The 27848-nt window shown below is 37.4% G+C and overlaps 1 long non-coding RNA gene across 1 annotated transcript in view; it reads right to left on the bottom strand.

Annotated features, from left to right (window-relative positions):
* Positions 1-1307: 1307 nt before the first annotated feature.
* Positions 1308-27848, bottom strand: part of LOC131564471 (uncharacterized) — a 41670-nt gene continuing 15129 nt past the window's right edge. Inside the window, exons 2-3 of the long non-coding RNA XR_009275383.1 lie at positions 24695-24768; positions 1308-2624 (exon numbers count right to left, since the gene is read on the bottom strand). This is a non-coding gene — a long non-coding RNA (uncharacterized LOC131564471). The remainder of the gene's footprint in view (positions 2625-24694; positions 24769-27848) is intronic.

Consider the following 27848-nt stretch of genomic DNA (forward strand, 5'->3'; position numbering starts at 1 on the left):
GATTATTAAAAATTAATTTCACTGTTCATATCTTTTTCCTGTTATGTCCTTCCCACGATTTTTTGCATAATACGACTCCACAGATATTACTCCGTTGTTCATCTGGACAGGACACAGGTGATGAACCGCTAGAGAGACTTCTCATAACTACCCTCAAAAGTGTTAAATCTCACCAGTTTTAGACAGACCATAAAAATCTTCAAACATATTCAGAGCTTTCATGTGTGTCCCAGAACTGATACACACAATAAACTGCAATCTCTTTAAAACAAAACTCCTCAAGACAGATTTTAAAGACAGGACAACTGTCCATTCCCACTCCTTTCCCAGTATGGCCTGAATATATTCAGGGTGCTATCACCTGTAATGGAAGCTGCTTCTGGTAGGTGCTGAAGGAGGATGTCTTTTCCGTACACTTTAATTACATTAAAGTGGCAGCAGTTTGGGATTGTCTAAATATTCAGTTATTGACTGGCCTGAAGCCAGGATTTGTTTCTCAATTTAACCTTATATTCCATTACATTCACTACAGTTAGCACTCAGATGGATTGCATTTTGGAAGATTAACTAAAAGTCAGATGGTAAGACTATATGCACAATTCTCTCTCTGAGCAATCTCTTACAGTTCATCAGCTCTTGTAATGAAAAAAACTGAGGAAGATAACATTCTCTGAAAGAGCAGATTGAAAAGGATTTTAATCATCTGATTTTTTTCCTCTTTTCCACAAAACAATGGAGAGCATGGGACAGCCAAATGGAAGACTGAGACATTCTTTGTTTCATTTCCTGACTGAAAATACCTAAGAAATGATTGCTTCACAAAACCAAGTCAGAATGCATTTTTTCCCCTGGCATTTAAGCCAGCTTCTTCACAGAAGGAATCATCACTTGATATTAAAATTAAAATCACCACTAGAAGATCAATAGCTAACCCTGCAGCTGAATCTCATCCACAGGAACTAAGAAACTTTTAGCTAATTTTTTTTTAATAATACATCTCTATTGAAAGCAGTAGAAGTATAGTCAGTGTAAGGGGAAGGAGATTTTGGTTCCCTTTATTCAGATCACCCTATATACAGCTGCTTCAGTCCTGCACTAAGTGCTACAGCATGATTTAATGGGGGATGCTATAGAACAAAGATGAAAATATTCCAGATTGTAAAAATAATAATTTATTTTCTTTTTTTTTTTTCTAATTATAGTTTCTTCTCAATGTTTTGTCTTAAATGGAAGATGTTTTTAATAAATTACTCTTTGCAGAGCCACAAAACTTCAACAGTTTAGACATAGGACACCCATGTGATTGATACATCTGGCGACATGGAAATCCTTCTCTCTTATTTAGTCTTTCCCTCGACAGAACTTCTACAGAAACCAACAGATTCCCCTTTGTTTAATTTAGTTTCCTGAAAATATCTTTCTTTTATTCTAGATGCTGCTTGGCACAGCAGTCATGTATACTTAAATGGAAGGTCAAACGGGGGAGCTTGCCTGAGAGATGGGTGTACACGTACTCAGAGATTTGATGCTGCAACTGGAGGAAAGGGCTCCAGCCTTGTAGTTCTGGTGTGTCCTGGGCCAGATTTGGCACTCATCCCATTTCTCTTGAACTGGTTCAGCTTGCTAACTCAGCAGCAATCGCTTCATTCTTTTGGTGGCATGCGTTCTGCTCAGGTAGCAAGCTGAATCAGCTCACAGCAGGGTCCAGCAAATCACCACAAGGTGCAGGAGAAGAGCAGGGACTGCAGAGCAGGAGAAGCACTCTCTCCTCCTCTCAGTACTGTGTTTGAGGTGAGTTTAAAGATTAGTTACCAGTTTAGAAGTGAAATCTTTTGCAACTTCCATTATTGGTAAGGCCAGAGAGAATTACTTTGTTAAATACTTTTTAAATACTTTGTTAGTGGCACTATATCAGATCAGAATACATTTTCAGATGCTGTCAGTGAACCAGAAAGCAGCAAGAGGATTTCACGGGGAAAGAATAATCTTATGAGTCTCTGAAATGAGTGCCCTGCTGGCCTGCTGAATGTGGGTAAAATCCATTATTAAATCTGCCACCATTCCTACTTTGCTGTCTGCTGTTGTTGGACTTTATATCAAAGACAGGTCAAAGTCTTAATCTGAATTCATCTTGTATGTCTACTAAAGATAATTAAAAAACCCCAAAACTTACCAGGGCCAGGTTTGATTTCTTCTGAATTATTTCCTGGTGAGAAAACTTTGACAATTATCTGTTCTGCTGCATGGGGGTTTTTGGAACATTTGGCTAATACATATGATACAGATGTATGCATATTTGGGGCATAACAAAATGCTCAGATAATTTGCTTACTAGAAACAGTTAATGGGATAAGCAGAAGCCTACTGAGTATGAGAAAGAATGCCATAAAATAAGCTCTACTCTTTAAGAAGCAAAAAGATGAAAACCATTATGCACAAAATCCTTTATCCTGAACGTCCCACAGACTACATGGTGGGTAAAAAAACCCCTATTGTCCTTCATTGTATATTTGAATTGGAACCAGGAATTAAAAAAAAATAGATTAAAGGTTGCTCCTAATCTTGTTGAGAAGTGGTGTCAGCTTCTGGCCAAATTTTTTCTTCCACGCGGCCGACTGGGAAAGCTGTGGAATTAGAGCACAGAAAGGATGTGAACAAACACAATGAATCTAAATTTTAAATGGCTGCAAACCCCATGTCTCATTCTTTAAGAACATTTTTGTTCTTGTAATACACAAGCCAAAGTCTCAAAATACTGTACTGGTATTTCCCATCTTTCCCCCCTTACTCATTAGTCTTTTCCAGACCCACAAGTTACAATGCATACTGACATTTCAAAGTGCAACCTTTACATAGCAGTAGTTGGCAGATTCACTCTGAAGTGGCTATACTCAAGTGGGTTTTTTAATCTACTTCTGGCTATGAACTCAGAGGTCACAATGAAGGCAAGTTATTAGAAGATAAAAATTAGGAAATGCTCATTCCAAACCAGTATTTGGGTAAATAAATATTTAAGCTGATTTAAATATAAGTTAGAATTTTCTGATGAAGAAAGATCACAGAAAATATAATCATACTGAAGCTTAGATTTTTAGGAGAGACATAAAGGTCTTATGGAAACAATTGTTCCTAATAAATTAAAGGAAATAGTTTTGTCTCTTCACATGCAGTCACAAGTATATTTCTATTTCTTAAATAGCAAGGAAAGCATAAGGCATTTATTGGCACTGTATGACTAGTTAGCAGGACTGATGGCATCCAGCTGCGCCTTTAGCCGTTCACTCCAACAGATTTTTATGCTCTTGACCTGTGCTGATATAGCCACTTCAGGAAGCAAAACTGAAAGTACAGACTGAATTTATGTGGATCTGTAACAAAAAGGAGTGTTGTTGATCCGTAAGGGTATTTTTAAAGAAGTCTAAGGCACTGTCTAAGGAAATAGCACTTAAATTGTCCCACTTTTATAGCACAAATAATGGATTTATCTCCATTTACGTATTACACCAAAGATGGAACAAATGTACAAATTTAAGTAGTCAAGACCTGTGGGACCAGACAGCCAACCTACAATGAAATAAGTGTTCCCTATTCCTCTGAATGCTCAGATAAATAACTGGTATAATAGTCATGGAATTGCCTGCACCAAACCCGTAGGGATCCCCAATGAAAATCTCTGCTTCCACAGAGTGGAACAATGGTACAGCTCATGAGTGGGTGGAAGGATTTTATTATTCTCTGTTACTTGACCAGGAGATGGCAGTGATTCCCTCTGCAGAAATAAGAAAGCTCCAAAAAGACACAGAACTGCATTTAGGAGTAGGAGACAGGGAAAGACATGCAGAAAACAGCACGCTTGACCTCAGTGAAAAAAATCACGTTGCAGATAGCAGAGGGAATACAGCTAAGCTGCTTTTCTTGTTTCTGTGACCATCTTTACTATTTCTTTAGTGTCTAAAAGAAAGAAAAATTCTTGAAGACGCACAGTTCCCAGAGCTTTTTGTTTGGTATTAGTTTTAGCACTATATTTCAAGACCAGCAAATTTATAACTGTCAGTCAGCAGGTGTATGTTAATATTACTTGTATTTTAGTTATTTGTGCAAATATGCTCAGAAGCTTGTACATTAGAAAGAAGCTGAAAAAGCAGAAGAGATCACCTTCTCCCCAGGCTCCTCGATGGAGAAACGCTGGTGCCAGTGCTGTGACTCAGAACAGGCAGCTTCTCAGCACTGTTCCCTGCCACTGCCCCTTTGTGCTGTGTCCATCTCCCCCCCTTGCACCTTCCTAGCTCCCACCATTATCCCTGGAGCACATCCTGGGCACGTTCTGTAAATCCTCCCTGCCTCAGGCATGGTCCACACGGACAGCATCAGTCCTGAGCTGCCCCGGGAGGCTGTAGGTGCCCAGAGACCAGAAGTGTCCAAGGCCAGACTGGATGGGTTTTGGATCAGCCTGGGCTAGGAGAAGGTGTCCTTGCTCATGGCAGGGGAAGTGTTGGAACTGGATCCCTTAGAACCCATAGCATTTTGTAGAAAAAAACTTGCTTTCCTAAAGAAGTAGTAGGAATTGTGTGGCTGTGTAAACTCTTACTGTCTGACCTGCAAAATGTATATACACAAAAAAAAAAGCTTTTGAAACAGCTTATTTCCTTAATTTTGCTGAAGTTCTAGAAGTACTCTACAGAAGGAATATCCAGGACAGACTGCTGAAAAATATAGTGAATTTGGTGTGGTTCTTAAAAGATATTAATGCTAACCACATTTTAAAAGCATATTTATCCTGGAAGTATGAAAGTTTGAAATTTATTAGGTTACTAGGACAGATCCAGTTGGGGTTTGTGTGATGCTGCCCCATTAATCTCAATTCAAAAGAAATTTGCAGATTTTTACCAAGAGTCTGGCAGAATAAGTGGAGTAATATAATTTGCCCATTCAAAGAGTTAACACTACAAAAGTCATGATGAACATACCTAGCAAACAGCTCACAGAAGCTCCCATGAGAGAATTTTTTACATCAAATATTCATTACATCACTGTAAATATACACCACAAGTTAGTCCACAATGTTATGTCAATGAAAGAAAGGGCATGGGTCTTCCTGTAAATTATGTCATGTGGCTTTTAAAAGACTTCTGCAGGAAAAATTATGTAAGGGCTGTTGGAATAGGGCTTTCTCTGCATCTTTGTAATTTGCCTTTCAGTAGGTATGTGTGATGGTTTCTGTGGTTTGTCTGAACCACTTAACTGCTGTCATCTGCATCCCACAGAAAAAATATTTATTACTATCTTGTCAGTCTTAACTTTTTCTACCCAGCAAGAACTCCTCCTCAAGCTGTCTTTTTGCAGGCTGGCATTAACTACTTCCACATCATGCAATTCTCCATCCTCCAGGCAGATATCGTCCAGTCCCTTGGAGGTTATAAGTGTACTCTAGGCTCACACTGAAGCTCTGCAGACAGAACACTCCAAGTTCAATAGCTTTATGTTGGATCACACTGTGGCAAGAAGGCATTTTGCAAATAAATGTAGGCATACTCTCTGTGGGATCTAAGCAAGCTGGCTAACTTTATTTCAAGCCAAGAAGCTGAAAATTCACATTAACACAGCCTGGAGCATTGTGGAGCAAATTCACCTCACCCACAGGTTGGAGGACAGAGATTGCCTTTCAAGGAAAAATTCTTGTGCATCTACAAAAACTAGTCCAGTTTCAGCTAGTTGTGGATGCAGCCAGTCTCCGCTGAGTCAATTGGCTTAAAGAAAACTGCACTTATGTTTTGGTAATTATCGTAGTCTATGCCTAAGGAGAGCAGCAACTTTTCTTTCAGATGTAATAGGTAAATGAAAAGCAGCCTTTAGTCTCTCAGTGACTAGAAAATGTATGTCAACACTAGCTACCGCAGTGTATGTCACTTGGATGGAAGCACACTGCCATGGCATGAAGGAAAACAACATGGAAGAGGTTAGCATTATTTCTCCATTAAGCTTCTACCATCCTGTCTCATAACAGTCCAAAGAGAGAAATGACAGACTTTGCATTAATATGTATTTGTTTTATAGTGTTCTGTCATGCACATATGAAAAAGTGTTACTTTTAAACATTACTGCACTATTTGAGCAAGAGAAAAGGTGAAGCTTTTTGTCCCACTAGCCAGTATTTATCCACAAAGTTTGCTTTTTAGTAAGTTTCTTTAAACACTTTTTACATTCTCTGTAAACTTTCCTCCTATACCTCCACTATAGGAGGAATATTTATATTAATTATATTAGGTATAGTATAATATAGTATAGTATAGTATAGTATAGTATAGTATAGTATATTAGTTTAGATTTAAATTGTAGCCATCTGATACAGCTTTAAAGGTTCATTTCTTCAATGTCAACTTGCTGGGTTTACCCTCATACAGTCACAAAAACCTCAAAGCAAATGCAAGGCTATTTGGCTGAACACACCAAATCATGAGTTAATTGCTTTTCGTGAGATAATAGCTTAGACAGGTATCACAGCACAACTCGTGTATCAGAAACAACATGATAGCAGGAAAATGAAAAGGTCCAAAAAGCTATTGTCTCTCGCTCTTTTACTGCAAACTAATGTGCATATATATGGTATATATCAGATGATACCTGGAGAAGGTACATTTTTGATGGATATGATTACTATAACTGCAGCAACATGTCTCAGTGACCATAAATCCTGTTTAATATTTGATCATTAGAAGGATCTACTTCTTTTCAACGTCTCTTTACATTTTTCTTTAAAACCACCACATTCTTTCATTTTGTCTAATAAAACCAAACTGAATTAAATTGTGTTCTGGGCCTGTCATTTTCCAGTATTTTGTAATCTATTAGTTAACAGGCATAATCTCCTTTTTCATTTGTCCTTTATAAAAGCTAGACCTTTGCAATTTTGGCCAGGTACTTGCTGTCTTGCTGTCTACTTCCTTGATCCTTGTTAGAAATCATATTTGCATCAGCTAGATATTCTCAAAAGTTTAAGACAAATACAATCAAACCCCTCTAGCGTCAGTGAGTCTGTTTCTAACCTATGTCAGGATATGTAGTCTTGAAAATGAACCTTTTACGTTATCCAGTAAAATGACATTCACTTCAATTCACCCAAAAATTATGGCCCACAGAGTACAATAGAGCATGGATTTCCTCACATCTGGAAATCAGAATCGTACTCACACTCAACATCAATTTCCTTCCATCCTAACTTTCAGCTAATGTCATTCTGGCCTGAGTGCTGGTATCAGCAGATGTGCTGCCTTGCTTAGCCATTGCAGCTTTGTCCAAATGGCTTCTAATCTTGTTGGTTGTCAAGCTGCAGGGTAGGAAGAATCTGTCAATACACACAACTCCAGCTTCCTAAATCCCTCTGTAATTCTCATTCCAGTCAATGTCAGAGTAATTGCAGTTTCATATGATCAATGTCCTAGACCAAGTACAGTTCCCCATCTTCATAAATATCTCCTGTTCTTTTCATCCAGAAGATGGGATGGGAGATCTGTAATTGTTTTCTGTTATACTTGTTTTACCATTTCAGTCTTTAGCCTCAAGTTCAAGGTATCTCTTAGTTGCCATCCAAGTGAATGCTATTCTGTTTTCAGCATAATTTCCTTCCCCATTCAGACTTTCATATCTCCTCCTCTGTTCTCAGTGAAAGTTGCCTGTCCTTATACTCTGTATCTGGATAATGTAATATTACAGCCTATTTCCGGAACAGGACACATTTGAGTTACACCAATTGCACCAAATTTGTCTTCAAGCAGTGGATGTCCTTGGTCTCCCAGTCTTGTTTGCCATTTCCCTCCCTGCCTCATGCCCTCCAGCATGCAAAGTATTCAACTGCTGAACACTAAGCAGAAGCTAGTCTGCCTCACTCGACATTTTACATACCTGTCTAGTTGGAAGAGGGGGTTATGCAGTTATTACCTCTGTAAAATAAAAATCTAGGATCTTATATTGGATCAGGGTTAACTCTTGTTTCAATAATAAAAGGTGCTCAGTATAAGCTCTAAGAGACACAAGGCAAAACAGCATTACAGAGGAAAAGCTTTCCCATATTTTTAGCCCTTGTAAGCTCCCAGAGAGTCAGTCAGCTGCAACAGCTCCTATATGACTTGTAAAAGAGCCCTGTCTCTGTTTCTGGACAGCAGTTGCTAAAAGCTAGAACAAACATCAAGGTCTCTGTGAAAAATAGGTTCAAAACTCATAGATGCCTGTGGAAATTTTGATTTCACTCAAGTATTTCTACATCTCAAAGTCAGGCTTTTGCCATTCACTTTGCAATGTAGGTTTTGCAATTTATATCTAGAGATATCTGCATTAGTGAAAGGACTCTAATATGTCCTACAGCTGGAGCCATTGCAGTTCATGTCACTCTGCTTCTTAGTGCCAAGGGGATAGGCATGTAGCCTGAAGACTTCTGATCATTTCAGGAACTTCTGATCATTCAGCTGTACTAGTGCTACAACTTTCAACACCAGAGGCCTCTCCTCCTGCTCCAGGGAAACACAGCTGAACACCCAAGTCACCTACCTTAGTCACAGAAATCACATAAGGTTTTCCAGCTCACACACTCGCTGTGCACATTATTTCATTTTTATCTTACTTGAATACACGAATTGCATATGCATTAGGCCAGCTATGCCAGAAGCATCATCACAGAAACTTATTTAATTTGACAGCCTGCTGAAGTGGAACAGCAATGTTACTCATTACTTCCTAGGCTGAAAGTCTACCAGAGCAGAGACTTCTAATGGAAGCTTTCCTCTCCTCTGTGACCTACCAAGAATAGAATTGCTATTCTCTGTCTCAGTTCTGAGCAACAGATCAGCATGGTGGATTCAAAGTGTATGTAGTCAGGATACAGTAAGGAAACTTTTGATTCTCAGAATATCCAGATAGGAGTAAAAATGTAATTGATAGTCTCCAAGTTCAGTAAAAACCAGCTATGATGGCTGTGTACATTTACTCTCATCCTTATTTACTCTCATTACTTTCTGAGCTACCATGGCCTAATTTCTTATCTACCTCAATTGAAATTCCGGAGTAATTTCAAGACTTGCTTTTCCGCTCCATATGAGCATCAGGACTGAAATAGTAGCAGTAGATTTGCAGAATCCTGACATGCCAAGCAATGAAGTAAGTCCTTTCCCTGCTCCTCATGGAAATGCAGTGGGATTAAAAGGATAATAATTGACCATGTTCTTATTAGGCTAGCAAGAATGAATCTCTGGAATGGGATCGGATCTTGTTGTCAAGGTTTTAGTGAACCTGTACAATACTGCAAAGCTACACGGGCATCTCTGGGAAGAATAATGCAATACAAAACTGTTTTTCAAAACAAAAAAAGCAAACTTTAAAACCAGGATCTGATGCAATTCCAACAGGCTTGATAAAATTTGCCCTGTTACATAAACATCGAGTGGATTGCTCATTTTTAAACAGCTATCATAATCTGAAGAACACATGGTCCATTGCTAGTTAATCCTAAAATTGTTAATACTGTGCAATTCATGCTAAAATTCAAATCTTGATTTGGCTAATGTATTCAGTTACATCATTATCACCCATTACAGAATGGAAATTGTTTTTTAAAAAGCAATCCTGCTTCACATAAATCTAAACTGAACTTATTATTGCACAGGATTTCAGTCATATCCACTCATTCTCATTTCTACCTAGATACAGCTAAACAGCTTCCATGCCCTCAATAGTGTTTTGGAATCCACAAAAACATTGAAGCAGCTTGTTAGCATAGTGATATAACATATTCATTATGCGCCAGCTGAAGTATTGCAAAGTTTGGATCTGTTGTCATGAAGATAGATTGATACCACACAGGATTCATTACAATTTTACACCATTCTAGCCTGCATTGTCCCTGCTTTCAAGCTAAAAGTAAAGAGCTATTTCCCCAGCAACTACAGAATGATTCATTTCCATCCTTTCACAGTACACAACATCATTACCTCAGTGCCAAAACAACCTTCTGATGGAAAGCCCTTCTAAATGATAAATCATACATTCAAGAAGTGTAGTTTAGAAAACTACTACATCCCAAAACTGTTCTCTCTTGTATTCCTAATTTGAATATGTCAATGAGGTGAGAAGCTCCTATTTTAGTCACTATTTTACCAGGGTGTACATGTCTGTTATGCAAATACTTTCAATAACAACTCACAGAGAACTTGTACATTCAGTTGCAATCAACTAATCAGGTGTTTGCATTCCCTATTTACATCCACCCACAGCCATGGGGAAGGTACATACAACTTAAAATCATACTTTCATGCATGTATTTGCCAATTTTTTAAAACTGTGCAATCTATCATAATCAAAAAACTTGGCCAAACATACGTACAGCCATACTTAAAAGCAGCACAAGCATTTCTGAATACCAGTTACTGCAATCAAACATTTATGCAGCTGCACACACAATTTAGGCTGTGCAAGTGCTGAACACCATCCTTCTGATTAACTGCGCACTCTGAGATTTCATGAATACACATGTACCCCAGGACAAATTATCAAAATCTAATTAAAAAATTATACATCTCCCACTATTTAAGGCTCTCTGTAAAGTCTACAAATTGTGATAAAATAGAGGTTCATCAACTTTTTCATTAGGGATTATATTATTCAAATGTCTAAAATTAAGTAAACCCATGTAAGTACTTTAGTTATTTGTTTGAATCTTTACTAGTCTCTAACATAAGAACACCATTCCACACATTTGGTTCCCTTGACACCCTGGCAGTCTTTTGAAAAAAGTAATAAAAGCTAGTAGTACCTAGTTCTTACACAGTGTTTTCACTACTAGACCTTAAAGTTCTTCACAAAAGAACTAAGTCTCTTTATAGTCTTTAGTTTTACCAAGAGAAAATCCAATCTACGAATATTTATCCATATTTTGCATGTAAAAGAGGTGCATTAACAATGCAAATTATTATTATTGTAGAGATAACTCAGTTGAAAAATACACCATCTCTGGTTTATTACACTTAGAATTTGTTTCCTGAGGACTGGAAGAAATGGTGAATGTTTGAGTCTTTAAGGACTGCAAAAATGTACCACATGATGCATTCACATTCCCAAGGCTCATGAAAGTCAGTAAAAGTCATACATCCCTTGCCAGATTATCATTTCATAGTGACAGGTAGGAAAACAACATCAGTCTCTCTTGTCTACAGTACAGAAATAATATTTAATCCTCTTCATTGGATTCATTGTTGCAAAATTTCAACACCTTTATAGTTCATAACTGTAACTTCTATACTCAGAGACCCTGAAAGTGAGATTTATTCATTAAACAAGAAATACAATCAAGATACAACAACATTTTTTGAAATGTGACCATATTACCTTCATGGAATAAAAACCAAATGCTTCAAAGAGGACAAGATGTTCAGTAGTTGTCAAGCAGTATTTCAGCTTTTAAGAGAAAAAGCAAATGCACTTTGGGTCCTAGTCTATTTTTACTTATCTGTATGTTTGCCTTGTCTCATTCAAACATATACACGGCTTGAAATACATCTCCATCTGCTGAGAACTACAGCATGTTGAAATGGTGCTGTGCTTTCATAATGATTGAATGAACTAATCCAGACCTCAGCTAAATACTGTCATAATTACACAGGAATGCCTAACTACACGATTCTATAACCACATGTTAGACTGATGCAACTCCTCTGATTTCAGAGAAGACAGTCAATTTTGAAATTTCCCTTGTCTCAGATTAGGCTGAGGGTCACAGTGTATCAACCACGTCAGTTACTCTGATATACTGTACTTTCCTCCACAACAACAATTTTGACAATAGAAAAGCCCTTCATCCACATAACAAATTATTAATTAGTAGAGAGCAAACATGCCTTATAAATAGTGAAAAATACCAGACACACCTGGCTTTCCTCCAGAGCTTACCAGTACCAATGCAGGGGGATGACCAATTCCCACAGAAACATCCTGAGCCTATCTTCCATGAAGTGAACTGTGCAAGTGATGCCCATGACACTACCTGATGTTTGACATCTGTTTTTCTTCTTAAGAACACAAACTATTTTACATCCTTAAAATCCCTTCCTTCTTGGCTAAAGGCCTCAAAAACATGCATACATATGGCTGCCTTATAAGGAAGGCATTTGTTACATATGAAGTCTTTTTCTTCATGAATCCAGTGCAAGGTGTTGAACAGTGATATTCTGTCCACGAATTTCTCATGCAGGTCGTGGCTCCCTACTCATACCATGGTTGCTGTCAAGCGACTTATGTTCCCTACTTTGAGATAACTCTGTAGCTCTGCCATCTCTCCCATGCTCCCTTCCCTTACAGTATCTCCCACTTCTCCTGTCCTCAGAAATTCCCAACCAATCCTATAATGTCCTACCATCATTCACACTGCTGCCCTCTCAGTTTTAGAATAGCAAAGACCAAATTTTCTGTCTTTCCCCCCTTTTGTTGTACTTCCATGTCAATTTATTTTTGCTTGCTCCCTCTTTTCGATTACCCTTTCCTCATCAGCGTCCCAAAATGCAGAAAAGGTCCTATCACACATGAGATGACTTAGGCAGGTAAAAGGCAGCACAGGCTGCCTTTTGGCCCATTGGGGTCAATCACTTCCACTGAGCAGCTGTTCTGTGAGAGATGATGGACACCTCAGCTGCTTGGTGACCACGATGCTAAGTCACAAGAGCCAGTGCCCTCCATGGTCAGATTTGGTTGTACTCTTTTCTGTCAGGCCTCAGGGGCAGCAAAACATGTAGGCTTGCCACTCAATTGTTATGCCAAAGAAATTGTCCTGCAAAGCACATGATGGAAAAGTCTTTCCCAGAGCTTCTCACACAGTAACTAGGTGACATATCAATATTTCTAGGCTTTCACACACGTCTTCTGTGGCGTTCATAATGTTTTTGCATTTCAGCTCCCCTTCTGCCACAATCATATGTGACATGTTATGTTTTATTTTAAAATATGCATGTCTTAACTTTACTTGAGAATTTTAAATAGAATCTTTGCACAGCTACAGAACATATGTTTGCTTCTACTAATTGATATAAACTGCTTTACTTTTTATAGAACTCTGTTCAAAATAATTGGATCTAAAGCAGAAAATAAATTGTTTCCAAGTGGAATGGATGACAACAATGTGCTGATAGATCAGCCCATTACTGACGTGGGATCCCAAGGGAACCTAATGGTATCAGTTCTGCTCTGTGAAAATGTGACTCTAAAAGCATGATGCTTAGTTCCCCTGCCTGCACAAACGGCAATATGTACCTACCTATTCTGAAGGCTTGTCCTCAGATTGTAGCATTTTTGTATAGGTGATGAAAATTATGAATCCACATTCAAAGGGTTAACAAGCTTAAAAAGAGTAAGATTATGCTATGAAGAAACGTTAACACTTAGAAAAATATGGATGAAAATTGAATTGCACAGACAAATATGCTTTACAGACAGTTAAATAACACTGCATGGCATGGCTGGAAAGCACAGGCCACCAAATGCAGCAGCAATACTGAATAAATACATAGCTAGAAGAAGGGAACAAAAGCTTGGTAAATTGTGAAAATCTCCATTTGAAACAGACTACACGTTCTTTTATGCAATGAGTCCTGGTAAACCAAGTACTTATTTAATTATTCCTCCGTTCCTATGCCTGCAGCCTCATCCCATTTTCTAAAGCAGGAGCAGCACTGGCACAGACAGTGGAATCAGACATGCAGGGCTGTGCCACATACCCCTGTGCCTCAATTCCCAGCCAAGCACCTGAATGACCAAAAGGGCCATATGGACTTGCCATAACAAAACAAAACTTCAGGAGAATGGAAGGATATACAAGTAATTGGCAATTTCCAACTAAGCCCCCAAAAGGAAATGAAAAGTACTTCTCCATAACAGATATGTTCTTGAAAATGGGATGATCTTTCCTGGGGTAAAACATACTCTGACAAGGGTCCCTGTAATACTTCTGTGGTGCCACCCAAATCTTGACAAGAGGCCACTGTGCTGTATAGCAGTTGCAGTCATTAATGCTGATAGAGACCCTGTCTCACAGCAGGAGTTATAAGAAACTTTAGAGATGTATGATGTCTTAACAAATGGTTTTTCAGCTTGGGTTCCAGAAGAAATGGTTACAGCACAAGCAGTAACATGGTAAAGAAATGGACTCACAGAAACAAACATTTTACACATCTGTTGGTTTGATACAACTAAAATACCATTATAATCAGAGAGTAGATTTTAAAAAGGAAAAAGCCTGAAAAAATATTCCTGAAAGATGACATAGATTCCTGGAGTATAAAGTACTTTGGTGTGTTGTGTAGTGACAAGTCAGTTTCATCTTCCTTGTAAATCGGTACCATTTACCTTGACTAGAAGAAGAACAGGATCATAACCCTAAGATAAAAAATACATACTAGTAACTAGTATCCACCCACTCCCCAGATTTCAGAGAGCTCAAAATTCAAAAGACATTTTAATTAAAGTCCAAAACAAAACAGAAAAGAGATGGCAACACCAAATCAGTGTACCTGATTTGTTTTCTCCAATGCTCTCATTTTGCTCCCTCCTTACTCAGATGGTACAAATAACAGGATTTGAGAATTTGTTTTACACTCAATATGTACAGCCACTCCAAGCCCAAGGATTAAGCCAGGAGTAGGAATTGTCTGTGCAGAATCTTTCATTACCATGAGAATCGGTCAGTCCCGTTTTTCAGTACAAGAAAACACTGTCAGGCTGAGCAACAGTACAGTACAGAAGTCAGGGACATGTAATGAGCTGAGAAAATTCTGAAAGCAAAGTAAAAGCCAAAAGCATTCCCAAGAATGCTTCAGGAAATTTAATGGACCCAAACATCAAGAAGTTCTGCCACGAGTTTCTGTACAACAGACAGGTGCCTTCTGCTGGTTTCCTGTTTTCATTTGATCCTTGTAAGAGCCATTCAGGGCCTGTAATTGAATGTAAAAAGCAATTCTAAGCACAAAACTTTGACTAAATGAGCAGATGGTGACCTTATCCCTGATTGTTAGTTCACCAGGCCTTATGTGTCTGCCTTTCATATTAAAATTTAATCAAGATGACCATACAGATGTAGAACAAAGTGGTTTCAAGCTACTACAAAGAAAACAAGGAATGTGTCTAAACTGAGCAGCTTTGAATGGCTGAAAACAAAATAGCTTGTGACTTGTTCTTAATAGGCTTGTTCAAATGTCAGAACTTAATAAAAATTCTCTTTAGCAGTTTGTTATATATAACAGTAGCAGTATCACATTCTCTGTTTATAGAAACATACATTTCTTCTTATTCACTCTGGCATTCTTCAAATAATAGCATTAAGATTTGTATTGATACACCCTGCAAATTCTGAAGACAATAAAATTGTCAATCTTTAGCTTTTAAGAAATAATCTTTTGACAAAACAATCAAATCAAATTTAAAAGAGAAAAATGGCTACCTGGCCATAAGGTCCACTAGGTCAAGCAGATACAAGGTGAGCTGGAAAGAGCACTACACACCTTACGAGATCAGATCAGTCTGAGTACAGAGAAGTGCAGTCAGTCTACAGCAGAGTTTACTAAAATGCACAATTCTTGGCTGGTCCAGTGCTATGTTACACATAGCACCTCTGCAAAATCTTCATCTAACCGCAACCAAAGTGAAATAAGGGGACAGGTTGCTACGTTGACATTGTGATGGTTGTTAAGTACAGGCCAAGCAAACATATTGCAAAGGACAGTTAATCCTGGTTTGGAACTCAGGGAATGTTCTGATAGTCTCTCAGTGTACTTTTTGGCCCTATTTGTCTGGGAAACCACAAGCTAGAGAGTCACTGGGTCAGTTTATATTCAGTTAATATCTCATGAACCCACTCAAGGTTACTTAAAGTAAAGAGTTTGGGTTTTCTTCCTCCCCTGACTCTAGGGTATTTTTTATGCTTGGTTAATCTAGTTTTTGAACCAGTGTTAGGTACTTGGCTTAAAGAGCTGGGCTTTTCATTTTCCTTTCTTTAATTAAAGTGTCACTCTTGCACAATCCCTAATATGGACATCAAAAAACTATATTTGAATCTTTTTACCAGTATGACAAACCCTCTCTCCACTGGAGAACAGATATTGAAATGTCAAGTAACATAATATTCATACTGCTGCAACACCATGTGCTGATTTGATGCAATAATCTGTGTGTGTAAACAACTTGGTGTTTGGAAAGCATGAGAGTCCCACGATGGTACATATGACCTTTGAACAGGAGAAGGCTTTTATGGTTTCATCCAGAGCCACATAACATTATCCTGAGAATTCCAAACCATCCATTCTTAACCAATGAATCAAATTTTTTCACAGCTGCCCCACACACAGTTTGCACATATTCTTTTTTTTTTTTTTGTATTTTGAAATGCCACTTGTACAGAGTCTAAATGTGAGCAAAAAAAAAATAAAAATCCAATAGCCACAAACTACTCTCTAGACTTCTGGATGTAAACGGAATATGTCCACAGACAACACATACAAGTGGTAACCACAGCTGAAGATCTGATCCACAATACCTGAGCTAGGCTCAAATAGGTTTATAATCATGTTTCATGATTTAAAGAGATCTTAATATCTGAAAATTTTTCATGCTTGCTCCGATAGGCAGCTGAAATTTTTCATAAACAAATATATTTCATTTATTTATTACAAGTGCAATAGGTCAAATACAGAGATTCAATACTCATAGACTGGAGAAATACTCGTGAGTCTAGAAATTTTAAGGTAAGACAGTTTTTTTTTAACTGTCCTTCTGTTAAATGTTGCCTCAGGGAAGTCTAAGAAGGCACAGTTATTAATCCAAGATTAAATTTACCATGGTATGATTTGCATCCTATAATACAATATGATAGAAATGAAATGCTGAAAAGACACAAATATTTAAATGTTAAGAATTTCCAGTTAAAAGGTAGCCTGTAAACCCGCAAAGCCCAGTAAACAATGAGAAAAAGGATTAAGATTGGCAGTGCTCTCAGTGACCTAATTTACATGTGAAAGAGCTCAAATTCTGCTTAATTACATTGCAGACAAAACCCTGAATATCTAGGGTATGGATATTATTTCTCAGAGAAATCTCTACCTTCTTTATCTATTTGCTTAAAACATACTTCATCTCACTTGTATTCACAGATCTGCAGAAAACATCCAGCTAAAATATATCAATAAAAGTGTAACAAATACTGATACAAAAATTGTTTTGGTATGACTATTTTATTAATTTCAAGATCATTTAGCTAAATATTCTGCTTATCTCTTCCTCTGCTGGATGGTCCTGTGAATCCCCTAAGCTTTCTACCTTTAATTCATAATTTACATAGAAATAAAGAGTAATTCATGAAACTTACGCACATTTTGGAAAAAGAAAAATCTTCATTTATGAATTCCTTCCTTTAAACTTCTTTTCATCTCCTTCTTCTGTATCTATTATCACTCAGGTTACAAACAAAGAATCATGCTCTGAGATCACATTCCCATACTCCACATCAGTAAGACTCCCTCCTATCACAGCCTCCAGTAGGATTGTGATTTTCAGTGAGGTCTCTGGCATGATTCACTAGACAAGGAGGTTCAAAACTATCTTCTTTCCTCTCCTACAGATCATATGACACTCAACACATGTACACAACCCTTTAATGTGCTTTCTAAAAGCATACTGGAATATTAAATTTTATAGCTCTAGATTTGTAGGAGTTTGTGTGTACTTTGTGTAAGAATCTGTCAAAACTAGGATAGCTGTTGCTCCTCTTCCTTTGGTTATTAATTTCCCTCATGGCATTTTTTCCTACTTTGTTCCAGACTGGTTTGTTTTCTGGATTTCACTTCCAAGGGATGTTCAAGTGGACTCTAGGTACAAAATACAACAAGAATTAAAGTGAACAAAATTTACTTGTTAGCAACCTAAAAAAAACCCTGCTCCTTTATTCATTCAGGGCAAATCCACAACAAACCTCAGCTGAATTTAATAGCTCAGTAAAAAATAATGCAACTCAAATAATATTCACTACTATATGTTTCCTAAAATTATATATGCACATTCAATTTGTTCTTCTGGACTTCTACTGTGAGACAGAAATTCAGTTCTCCTATACCAATTAAAGTTCCCCTATAAGTCCATCTATCGACAGGGCAACAGTTGTTCGCTTCAGCAACAGCTACTCAGAGATTCATGCCCAATCTTCCAGGCTTTTCAAACACACACACATAAATTGAGATTCCTAAACAGATATCCAGGACTCTCACGGGGACGTGGAGTGTTTCCCGATTTCAGCAGGGTTTTATAAGTACTTTGAACATTTAATATACAACTTCACATAGAGACTTAGGATCCTTTGTTGGAAAGTATATAACTTTCTCAGTTAATTTTTAATTACTTGTATGCAGTATCCGCTCTCGGCCAGCATCAGTTAAGTTTCTTCACAGACATTGTTATTTGGATCATTAAATCATCCAAACCTAAAGTTTGTTAAAACTAACCCTGGCAAGCTTCAATAAACAAAACCAAAGGGATTTGAAGTTTGGGCATCTGAGATTTTAAATTTAGGGTCCTTCAAGGACATTGGCATAACCAGAAGATACAAAGGAGATTAAGGTCTGGAGAGCTGGAGTCTCCCTGTCTGAGCAAGAGATAAAGACTAAAGAATGTGGACCAGATTAGCATGAAGAGTGAGAAATCAATAACCAATAGGGGACAGAACACTAACTAATGAAGGCAGTTATGCAACTTAAAACCAATGAACATTAATTTCTTTGTTTGCTAAAAGTGTATAGAGAAGTGAAAAAGTCTTGTACTGGGGTCTGTGTGGAGGCCAGAACTTTGTCATCTACATACACACACCTGTCAGTCAAGAATAAAGTACTGTCTTTCTCCCTAACACTAAAAAGGCAAAGAGTCTTATTTATCCCAAATATTTCAAGGATTTCGGTAACACCTCCATATATCAAAACATATAAATTTGCCTATTTGCCTATCTTTCCCTAGGTGAAAATTGACTGCAAATCATTCAAATATATTAATACAAAGCATGGAGTTTGATGTTTTACATATTTCTGTTCTAATACCTGGTGCAGGATGATAGGACATATGAATATATGTTTACCTTCAACCTACATATGCACCCTCAACCCACATATGAACAGGAAGAACTTCTGGGACTGCAAATTATTTGAAGTGCTTTTTAACCTTTCTTGGTATTGACATAGTTTCCTTTGGGAGTGGAACAGACCCTGTCATAAGTTATATTTTCTATTCAGTACAGTAGATCTCATCTAGTCTGGCAAAGGTTCTTCTCTGGCAATTAATTTCATGTTTTATTCATCCCAGAATTCTTTTAAGCTCCAAATCAAAATGCCACTTTGTGCATTGCAAACCACATTACGAACAGCCAGTATCACAAATAAAAGTGCTTTTTGCATAGCAATCAGATTGCCTCTTTTCAGAGAAAATTAATCTCGCTCTGTATTTATCTCACTAATTGCACTCATAGCATCACAAATTATCACTCACCTCCCATTTACATTATTCAAACCTCAATCTCCCTAAGTTACTAAACCAAAAGTGAGCCATACGTCTCCTCCTGAGACCCAGAAAACACGTAATTTGAACTGTTGATTTATATGAACTAGATTTATCAGGAAAAACGTTTAGATACCATAATCGATAAGAGAATAATCACCTGAGAGCACGTGTGTGCTGTAAATGCACTGCTTAGGAGAAAAGAGGACAGCTGATCCAGCACATTGCTAAATTTCTGCCTCTCTGAAAATTATAAACATGAAGAGCCAGTGTCTTACCTGAGTTCAGTTAAATTCAAGAGATGATGTAACATCTGAATGGAAAGCACTGAGCACTTTCACAACTTCTCCCCCAGATGCCCTCAAGGCTCTAATAAGTTTATGGGTAAGGTTAGTCAGTTTCATTGTTCTGCTCCACAAATGAAAACCAAAAATCTTTCATGAAGAGTTACATAAATGTGTGTCCCAACTAGCAGGGAAAATGCATTGCACTAAGAGTTACAATTCAGGGGCCAGAATCTTCTGTTCTTATCTAGGCGCAGCTCCCGCTGATGTCAATGGGTTCTTCTGCTTGAAGCTGTACTGGGTAAACACCGAGAGACGGAACCGCCAGTTGAAATGCTGGAGCTTAGATAGTAGTGGGGATCAAGGTGGCAACTGACTCTATAATAACCAACAGACAAGCTACAGTGGAAAAGATAAATTTTCTCTAGGGTAGAAGCTGCTGTACAAGACTGCTAATTTAAAGGTAAATACTCTCACTGCAGTTTGATTATTCTTGTATGAACTACTGAATTTTTGTGGTCATTAATCTACCAAATTCCAGGTTTTCCTTCTCAAAAATTTTTTAGAAAATTCTTGTAAATAATGAATGATGGACTGTACTATGTAAACATTATTTAGTCTAGCTTTGAGAAAATGATCTAAACTAATCACCAGACAGAAGATGTTCCTCTTCTTTCCTTAACAATGATCATGTATATTTCATCGATATAACATATGGACCAGATTAAGACTGTATTCAAAAAGAACAAAATGGCAACAAAAAAGGTTTGTCACTTTACTTCTATTGCCCTACTTAATTTTATTTATTGTATTTATTTGACATCCTAATAGACAAATGCCTTTATTTGTTAATTCTACTCATTTATCCTGAGTAATATAAATTTTTTTGTGGTATTGTGAGGAGGAGACATGTACTCTATGGGCCACAAAAGCACCTCCATGTTGTAGCATCTCCACCTCTTGGCTTGAAATTTGTTGGCGGCGAGCGTGATCAGAACTACACTGGAAGTCTGCATGCAAGCAGTTCTGGCATTGCACTGTAGCTACAAGAAAACCAGCCAGGCTGAAGGCTTGAATTATGATCTTGGCCCTTCCCCTCCTGCTTTCCATGGCCAACTTTTTCTGAATGTCCTTTCCAAAACCTGGCGTCATAACAGATGTAAAAGAGTGGAAAGAATGATGTTCAGAATCTCTTGAATGCACTACTTTGGTTGATCACATCCACAGTGAGCAAGCAGCCATTAAGTTTATCCTTGAGGTTCTCAAGAAGAGAAATACCCTCATATCTCCTTTTTTTTTTCTTCTCTTTTCCTTTCTTCCTTTCTTTCTCTCTTCTTTTTAGCAAGTTAAGGTGCATTTTGTATTTATTTTTGGTTTTGTAGGGAGATGGATTATGAGAAATCATAATTAGGGGTGGTCTTTTTGCTGGTTCAACTCAGCCTGAGCCTTTGCATTTCAGCACTAGGAAGCATTATTAATCGAGAGCCAAATATATACGATTTCTCTGAAATGAAGAACCCACCCCCTTTAAAGAGAGGTTCTGTGAAAAGAAACTTTGTTAAATAGCTCCACAGAAACACTTCTACAGTTAGTAAAAGACTTTTGTACAATTAGCCCACTCACCTTCAGAGGATTTAGATTTTGCTGGCAAATATATACTTTCTTCACTTTCCTACACATACAAGAGAAGGGCACAGGAGGATTTCATCTTGCAATCAAATATGCAGGGATTTTATCCGTAATGAACTATGTATGGCATGAATAAAACATTTGTAATTTTCTGCAAACAGACCTTCATATTTATGAAGTTGTTGGTTATGCATAACTCTATTTGTAAGTATGTTACAGCCTGACAGGGTTTGTAAAACTATTGTTTTTCAATTGATTTTGTCTACTTTGTGACATAGATGGTCAGTTATTGTTTCCTCCAAGGTGGAAATAAATAATTAGTCTTTTTCCTAACTGCCTGTATATATGCAGTTTTTCCCAGGATTTGAGACAAACAAAGGTCTATTTACATGAAAGTGTAATGAAATACAAAAAGGAAAAACTATCCAAGTGCAGTTGAACTGAATGCATTTGAGTAACTACCCTTGAATGCAGTTTCACAGTGTTTACTTAGCTTCATCCTTTAACTTATGTGGCTTTTCTACCCTAAGAAATACCAAGAAGCGTTATGTTCCTGCAGTATAATACAAGGGTCACCAGTTTTGCTCTCGTGTAGGAATGATCACCTCCTCCTCTTAACTCATACTTCATAACCTTTTCAGACACTGTAACTCACTATAACTCTAAAAGAAGAATGACAATAAGAAGGATAAATGCTTCTGCTAGCAGTAATTTGAAGTGAAGCCTGTACTTGAACACTTGTATGTGTAGAATCTTCAAGCAAGTCCTCTGAAACAGACTTCCCGGACAACACTGGTCATTTTTTTTCCACCAATAAGTGTGTACACACTAACACCATCAGGATGTTCCATCTAAAAATTATGCTTTTGGCTTGAGCTGTCCCTTCAGGATAAAAATATTAGCTGCCTATTGTTTATGTATCTACTTGACAATTGTACCAATGATGATGGAATTCTGCCAATCAAAGTGTTGTGTTTCATGCAAATAGTTGCTTTGAAGTGCTCCACGTTTCCTGAATGAACAAATAAAAAGTTTGTGTAAAATATTCAGGGAAAATGTCCAATAACCCATCAGCATGTAATTGCAGTTTGCCTTTAGGTTCACACAGTCTATCAACAAATCTTGTTTTAAATGTACCGAGGCTCTTCCATTTTAAGTGGCTTTCCTGGCAGAAACAGTATTGATAAATCAGTTTCTCTTGCAGTATTTAACATTAACTCTTAATAAAAATTCAATTAAAATATGAAGTAAATCTCAACCATTTAGAAGCCGGAATTGCAGTAAGATTAGGCTTCTGTTCTCTACAGCTCCTGTAAGAGATAATGGCAGGACTATCTCTCTCTTTTGACTATGTAGGAATCAAAGAGAGACTAGTCTCCCAACGTGGGGTTTTAAATCACATGTGCAAGGTTAAGCTGTGTGAGAACAATCATATTACGCATTCGCTTTCCCTCTCACTAAATTAACTGGATAAGACATCTCCTTTCTATGTTCTGTCACCTTCATGCACCAATAGCATGAGTCAGATCAGCAGTCATAAATCACCCTTTACTCTATTTCCTTAGGATCTCAGTGTCTCATTATGTAGCCACAGGATGAATATAATGACACTTGCTGCCATTAAGGTGCCATTCTTTCAAAGAGGTTTGAGAAAAGTGCTGGATAACGTTATGACCAAAAGATAACTGCATAGACATGGAATATTATTATGAGGATTACAGTCTTCCTTACCTAAATTTGTAGCTCAGCACAAACTGAGGGGAGAACAGTATCTGATTATCTTTTGAGGCCGTTTCTCTTCCACTAAAATGTCAGGAACCGGGCAAACCTAAAGTCCCTAGTGTACATCAGTTACAAAGTGATCAAAGTTAATGACAGCAAGCCAAGTCAGTTTGTATCTATATATTAATTTTTAAAAGAGCTCATCTACTTATATCAGCAGAAATAACTTCTATGATTTGTTTTCTCATATTTAACTTCAAGACCCGGTCCCACTGTTTACTTGGAACTGAGATGCCATAGATTGCTAGAACTGATAGAGTACGATCTGTGTTTTCTTTGTCTCTTTGTAGTTATGAGAGTAAGACAAGCTGATACCAGCTGCAGAAGTAAAGGCCCCTCTAGGTCAGTGTGAAGAATACTTATGTATCATTTACTTCCTGGGAAGGGTGAACACATCACACGAAAATAAAACAAACTGGCTGGTGAATTTCAAATGCCACTGTTTTGGTGACTAAACTGGTTACAAGAACAGTTTTCTTTTTGTATTTAAATGTCAACTGATTCTGTTCCTTCTCCTCTATTTTCTGATAATTTGTTCTGTATTAAATAACAAAAACTTTGGTAGTTGGGTAAGTGCCTCGGCAATGCCCTAGCCCCCTCAAAAATTATCTTTGGACAGCAGATAGTGACACAGACATTATTTTGGTCAGAAGAAAAAACAAAAGAGCAGCTAATAAAATAAGCAGTCACTAACAGCAGTAGTGTCCATTCCTGTGACTGCAGCAGGAATCAGGATAAATCATATTGGAATAAACCATATTCAGTAGATTTATAATCCTAGTAATCTACTAGACTGCTAAGCACTACTAGGTGAGTGGAATACGAAACTGCATAAAGTTTCATTTGACATCACATATGTAATGTACTGACCTATTTTCCTCTGGTAAGGAAAAGGTAAATTTAAAGGTAAGATCTCTTCTTCTTTTATTACTTGAGTTCCAGCTAACTTAAAAAGCCACATCACTTCAAAAGGATATATTCAGCCCTGTATCACTTGTAAATAAATCACGGTCTCCAGATAAAAAGCAGAAAAGGGAAAAAATTTCTCCCTTTCCCAGTCACTATGAGCCTCAAACAGTTTTCAGATGTGTCATATGGCCAAATTGCAGTTGCTTGCAGAAACAGTGGTTTGTAAAGATCCACGAAAATAGACATGTGCAAAGGGATGGAAATATGGCAGGAAAATATTTCATAGTTAATGTCTATGCAAACCTAGTCAATGGTCCTCCAAACAAGAGGAGAAGCAGAAGGAACAGAAGGAACATCACATGGTTTACAACCATCATATGGTTTAATAATGCCTGCCCACTCAATAAATTGAAGTGACTCCAATGTTAGAGACAACGAATGAAGTAGCTGTAGAGAATTACCAGTTTATCATTACTTAAAACATTAATACAAGTACTTATTCATACAAGTATTCTTACAGTACTTTGAACTCTTACCAAAATCCTAGTAGAAATACAAGCAGCCATCATGGCATCCCGGAATCTTCACTGAAGGATCAAAGAATCCTCTGCTGAAAAGGCAAGCAAGAAAAATGGTCTATAGTCAGTTCTGTCTCATTTGCTTCAAATATTCTGTCTGCAATTCCCCTTCTCTGGAAGGCAAAGTAGGAGGAATCTTCTCCCTGATGCTAGTGTGAATTTAGCTTGTGCTTTTGTGTCTCCATGGAGACAATGTAAACACATCTGTTTTCTTTTTATGCTTCTGATGGAAGCATTCGACACAGAATTCATCATTGCACTGAACAAAAACATTATCTCAAGGCAGAAATGGAGAACATTCCTTACACAATGAAAAAAGAAACCTGTTTTAGTTCATTTTCATCAATGATCAGTGTCACCAGAAGAACAGAGGAGTTTACAGCCATATCTTAAAGCTTAGGGTTTGCGTATCTTGATACTTGAATAATAAAATAACGTTAATAAAACATTGATGTTAAGTTCATGTTACAATGGGAGAAAAAGAAATATAAATGCAGGATACTCATTGACATCTGGAGAAATTCAACATTCTACAATTCTGAAATGTCAACATTATAATGCTGCCACATCTATTATATATTGTTGCCTTTCATGTAGTCTCTAAAAATTAAAAGATAAATTAAAAAGTAATTCCCAAGGCCTGACAACAAAACTACATAATCTGTAACTTTACGTTTCCCCTAACATCTATGCACTGCCAGTTGAAAGAGGAAAAGACATTGACTGCATTGCAGTGGTGTCAGTTTTGTTCCTTTTGTTAAAGATGTTCTGAGAACTGGCACAGGAAAACAAAAGTTTAAGCAGAGCTCATTGTTGCAATAGCTGAATGTCTATTCAGTGCCGGAGGCACGTTAAACTGGTTTTTTACCAGTCAACGTTAAGGGCAACAGGCAGAGTGAAGTATCATGTTTGCAGCGTGCTATACCCTCAGTGCTGTTTTCTAGTAGTTAATACCCTCCTGGCTCTGAGTTCTGGCAGCTTCTAAACTCAGCAACAGCAGGATGTGAATGCAGAAAACTCAGCCTCATGCTATGCCTGAGCTGAAATATCTTCACGGGATCTGGAACCTGTGGAAACCCAGCAGTTCATCACAGAGCTTAGCCCCAAAGGTTTAGAAGTGGTTCCATGGCATGGAGTATATTTACACTGCACCCCAACATGTTCTGTGGCAGCCAAACTATCCAAATTTTTCCATACCTGGGGGGGATCCTGTTCTTCAGCAGGTAAGACATTAACTCTGTACAGATCTATGTGCCAAACTCAATTATATTTTGTTACAGGCTGATCCAAAAGCTGCCGAGCTATTGATCTCTTCTTATGTTGCATTACTAGTACCCAGTACTTGTTCAATTACCATTGAATGGACTGGAGGACAGAAGGTGGATGACACAAAATTACCTCCAACATCGATGGGGTGAAATGAACTGCAGCATACTGATTATGGGTTTGATGGCTCAGGCCCCTACTGCCCCATAACAATATGGTAAGAGCAAATTACCACATGCAGCACAATAACAAACATGCTCATTAGCAGAGGTTGTTGTTTTGCCCGGGAAGACAGTCCCTTCAAAAGCAGGATTCTTCATGCTGGAAAACAGTCACAGCAGCTTTTTCAGATTTCCAAATTAGTATATGTATTTGTCATATTAGGCTTCTGCATCTGCTTAAATGTTGTGAACATTTATGACTATTAATTATTATTTGCTCTAGAAGAGCTGTAAATCAGTTACTTAGGAACCTGTCATCATATTTATATTGTCTAAAGAAAAATCCAAATCACAACAGAATATGAAAATAAGCTAAAATTTAGCTGCAATCACTATCTATAAATATATAAACAGTGCACACATAACTTTTACATAATATGAGGCAAAATTTTTTCCTACTGGTTACAATTTGAACTAAAAAATAAAAAAGAGCTGAAAGATATTTTGTGATCACATTCCATTAACAGTTAGGCAAAGCACAGATCAGATGGGCCAGGGTTGGACTCAGCTCAAAGGAGCCACCAGCTTTAGGAGTTGCTGAATTCAGCATGCTTAGAATTACAGAGAATGACCCCCTAAAATCAGCAATAAAAATAAATTACCCCTAACTAAATTACACACTGATGAATAATAAAGGCTCATTTGACAAATATTTGACATTGGAGCTTTCCTTCCTATACACCTTCTTCCAATATTATTAAGATGATAAATTCAGTGTTTTATGAATGCAAACAGTCTTTTCTCCATATTCAGTTAATTTTACCTCTAAACAATGATGATGTCTCTTCATTGATTCACATTACATAATCTGGATCATTCATATACTCCAGCCAGCAATACTTACAATTTAATTTCTTTCTTCACAGTTTGAGGAGAATAGAACAAATATAAATTGGCAGTACAAGTGTAGTAAGAGGTCCTTTAAAATCTTGTCTGACTTCGCCTCCTCTGTAGATATGATGTATTAAAAAGATGTGCTGCCAAAAGGCTCAGCTGTAGCCAGCTGTTGCCTTCATTACCATTCTAAGATCCTAGAGGTTGGTCCACGAACACAAGTCCTTCTCGGTTTTAACCTTTCTCACTGAAGAAAGCCCGTTATGTAGTCTGTTAGTCAATGGATGCAAAAAAAAATTAGCAGTGCCTTAAGTAAGTCACAGTCTTAGTTAACACTAAATAATGTTATTTTAGTGCACTGAAGGAAATTACTTGTATTATGAACACACTTGTAATTGTCTAACACCTAAATGCAAAGTCCTCAAATATGGAGAGTGGTGAGGGAAACAAAGTCAGCCCCCAAATAGAAATAAATGTCCCTACACAATGTAGATGGCTTTTTGAATTTAAATTACTTTTGGTGTAAACTTGCTCACTCCTTTTCTATAATTTTTTTTAATTAAAACTTGCACGCATTAAATTTTAACCTTATCAGAGAAGCCTGAAAACACTTCCAAAGCCTCTATGCAGCTGACACATAACAATCAAACGCCTCGAATTTTACACATTGCTTCATGAGAAGTATCTCCCTATAGATTCTACATAATTTTTTCCATTTTCAAGCAAATGGAATAATGTGGGCCATGTAAGTTAAAATAAGGGTTTATTTCCTCTCTCACATATATTATCCT

This window comes from Ammospiza caudacuta, chromosome 15, assembly GCF_027887145.1.
Source record: "Ammospiza caudacuta isolate bAmmCau1 chromosome 15, bAmmCau1.pri, whole genome shotgun sequence".
Classification (NCBI taxonomy): Eukaryota; Metazoa; Chordata; class Aves; order Passeriformes; family Passerellidae; genus Ammospiza; species Ammospiza caudacuta.